This window comes from Cupressus sempervirens, chromosome 3, assembly GCF_028749045.1.
Source record: "Cupressus sempervirens isolate cs-2001-9-10 chromosome 3, ASM2874904v1, whole genome shotgun sequence".
NCBI lineage: Eukaryota > Viridiplantae > Streptophyta > Pinopsida > Cupressales > Cupressaceae > Cupressus > Cupressus sempervirens.
The window spans coordinates 62878277-62882487 of record NC_143120.1 but is presented as its reverse complement, the minus strand read 5'-3'; positions in this window follow the sequence as shown (position 1 = coordinate 62882487).

The following is a 4211-nucleotide window of genomic DNA, read 5'->3' as shown; positions in this document are numbered from 1 at the left end:
AAACCATACTGACACCCTTGTTCTTGCCACGGAGATCATCCATTGTACACATCTACACCATACCAAGTAGTCTCCAAGGTGCTCTAAGTGTATTTTGAGGTTGATCTTCCAAGGGTCATAACTCAGAGCTTGTGAAGGCTATTGATGAAAAATAAAATTCTACAAGATAGTGATGCCGAGGCCTAAAATAACCTATCTCATTTTTTAGAGATCACATTCCATTTGGATTCAACACAGTGATCTCACTCAATGCCAAAATTCACAATGTGCCTCAGTTCATAGGTGCACCACAACATAACTTTGAAACTGTTGATCTTGGCATTGAATTGTCAATGTGATTAGCTCTATACGGGTGGGTGAACCCTAGTGAAACCATTTTTCTATCCACATAGACCATCCATCATCCACGGCCACCCTATACTGAGTAGTCTCCAAGGTGCTCTAAGTGCATTTCAAGGTCAATCTTTCAAGGGTCATAACTTAGAGCTCGCGAGGGCTATCAATGAAACATCAAATTCTAGAAGACAGTGATGTCAAGGCCTAAAATAAACTATCTCATTTTTAAGAGATCACATTCCATTTGGATTTGGCACAAGGATCTTGCTCAATGCCAAAACTCGCAGTATGCCAAAACTCGCAGTGTGCCTTAGTTCATAGGTGCACTACAGTGTAACTTTGAAACTGCTGATCTTAGCATTAAATCATCAACACCATTAGCTCTAGATGAGTGGGTGAACCCTAGTGAAACCCTTGTTCTAGCCATAGAGACAATCCATCATCCGCAGCCACCCCGTACCAAGTAGTCTCCAAGGTGCTCTAAGTGCATTTCGTGATCGATCTTTCGAGGGTTGTAACTCAGAGCTCATGAGGGCTATCAATGAAACATCAAATTATGTAGGATGGTGATGCCAAGGTATAAGAAAACCTATCTCATTTTTGAGAGATCACATTCTATTTGGATTCAGCACATCGATCTCACTCAATGCCAAAACTTGTAGTGTGCCTCAGTTCATAGGTGCACCACATCATAAATTTGAAACCATTGATCTTGGAATCGAATCGTCAATGCCATTAGCTATAGATGGGTGAGTGAACCCTAGTGACACCCTTGTTTTGGCCTCAAAGACCATCCATCATCTAGGGCCACCCTGTACTGAGGAGTCTCCAAGGTGCTCTAAGTGCATTGCGAGGTCGATCTTTCGAGGGTTGTAACTCAGAGCTCATGAGGGCTATTAATAACCCCTCACCAAGTTTGGTAAACTTCTCTAATTAAGATTTTAAATTTATAATAGAAATTTTTCAAAAGTTGCAAAAGTTTCAAAATTGCAATTTTGCAACTTTTGCAACTTTTTCTTGCAAATTGCAAATGAGTGCAAAGAGTCAGTTAGGGTTTGAGCACAACCATAAAAGGTTGGAAATACCTATTTAAGGTGTGAAATGATAACATGCATTAATAAATTCAATTTTTTTAAGTGGATCAGTATGGGTTATGTGAACCTTGTGTAGGAGGTTAACAAGTGTGTTTATGTTATGATAGAACTTCAAATTAAACATTGCATCCAAATTTGATAATAAAGATTGTTAAAATGTTATTCAAAAATTATTGCATTTGAATCAAATATAAAAAACATGATCAAAATTAATGATATTCCATAAACATGAACGATACACATGATCCATGATAAATTGAACAATACTAGATACTAAATTAATATGTATATCATTGTGCACATAAATGACAAAAATATATATCAAAATACATGTATCCATAGACAAATTACACAAATACATATCAAATATCATGTATCCATAAACAAAGTTCACAAATATATATCAAAATACATAGATCCATATGCAAAATGTGGCTGATCATGCCATCAGAATGTGTATAATATCAATGTTTCTATTAAAAATGTGGTGTATGCCACCTCAAAATGTCTCATGATGCATCCTATGACAACTATACTAAACTAGGGTGCTGGTGGATGATCAAAATGCAACCTCTTTGCTACACTAGGTGGATTGGATGCCTCCTACATAAACAAAAAAGGAAGACCCAAAGTTAGACTACTAAATTTATATGATTCTTCGTATCTAACATTGAATTACTCAAACGCATAATGATCTTTTTTTTAATGAAGATTTATATTATTAAACTTTCATAATAAATGCCTCTCTCATCAACCTCCTATACCAATCAGGAGTCTTCTCGTATGCCCTAGGCAATACTTGTACCTCACTGATTATGGCCTGTGTATGTTCAAATATGTTTGTCAGATGAATCTACATCTTAAACTATAAAATTATAATTCATAGCATGCTATATTTATAACATATTTAATCATGAATTCAAACTACAACTTACTAGGATAGGCTCCTCCTTAGGATATAGTGGCTGCATCATCAAATCTACAAAACTCTCCCATCGAACCTTGTGTGCACTAGGAGTTTCCAATGAGATACAAAATAGTAGTCATTAATATCATGGAATTTAGTTTTGAATTTATTTATGAAGATAAAGAAAATGAAAAATAAATGATACTTATACATACAATGGGGCTCTCGATGCGAATGTAAATGCTTGAGCATCTACGATGTAGAATCTATATGGGCTCATTGCGAGTAGCCATGCCCCATATATAATAAATAATGTAATTAAATTTCATTACCATAAACATTTTATAAGAATACATCGATATTTAATCAAATAGAAAGCACCTAATTACCTTTCCTTTGTCAATGGGTGCTGGCTCATCCCCCGCACTTTGTCCCCTAGGGATAGGTGGTACCTACAAGATAAAAGAAGGATTATAAACCATATATGCTACAATATCAAATAGAAAAAATAATGAGAACACAATATAATATACCATAGATGTTTCAAGGCCAAATGAAATGGTTGAGAGCATGGCATCATCAACCTATCTCAGCTCCTCCTCAGTCACCAACTAAACATGAATGAAGATCACATACATGTATAAGTCAGTATGGCTTAAAAATTAAAATTACTCTATTATAAAACTTAACTTTAAGTTACATATGTCATAACAAAAAAATGTGTACATGTACCAACACAGAAGGAGTCCATGCCTCTGCATTCCCCTCCTCTCTCACATTAGGATCTATAGCCTCTGCACGTGCATCTAGTGTATCTTCATCTAATACAAAATGATACTTAGGAAGATCACCTATGGGACCTAGGAAAATATTCTTGCATGTAATGAAAGTGTGAGGCACACAAATGTGTGATGAGCTAGCCAATGATGAACTAGTGCTAGCATCATCAACATGGGGAGGCATGACTGACCTAGCTTGAGATATCAATAGGCTACTCAGCCTATGAATGGCTCTAATGGTTTGTGAGCTAGCCTCTACTATAATATTAGGATGCTGGACCGGAGGAGGGGGGAAACATTAGTAGGGGGACAAATGTGCTAGCTTTCTTCCACTGGGAACATGGTCCAGTCTGAGGAGCTCCTAACCCTACACCCATTTTGGGCTCCATGGTCCAATAGTTCATCTTGAGGCCCAACATAATTTATGTATACAATTTTTTGAGGAAATAAAATGGCACCTCTAAATTTCTATGTGGAGGGATATCAAAAACTATCCACCAACGATCCCAAAAGTATGTACATATGGCATCATTTGTGCACCATTTAATTGATAGTTTGGATTTTTTTTTGGTCGATTGGTAAACCAATTTTCAATTTTGCAAAAAGGCCAGCCAAATCTTCTTTGGTTATATTGATGGTCACAACCTCATCATAGTCCAAGTTCATAATCAAACATCTCATGCATTTTGTCATGCCAATGAAGAGTGACATTTTGTTTGTTAGTAAGGGTTTCAATGTTATCCACTATGGTGGTTAATGTGGATAACATAAGAGCCAATACAAGTACATTATTATATGTTCTTTGCAAACCCCTCAATTTAGTGAGATTTTCAATTATCAAATCCTCAATTCAAGGAGGGTTTTTAAGGGTAAAAGGATCATTTGATGGACAATTTTGCAAGGGCATTGGATCATTTGGTGGTGGGTTACAAGGAATATTATTCTTTGCCTCAGTGTCAACATTTTGATCAGCCATTTCTATTAATTTACAAAACATAATTTATATTAAAAAAAAAACTTAATTTTATCAATTTCTATCAAACCCTAAATTCTAACAAATTAAACTAAAACTAACAAATTTATGATAAAATTTAT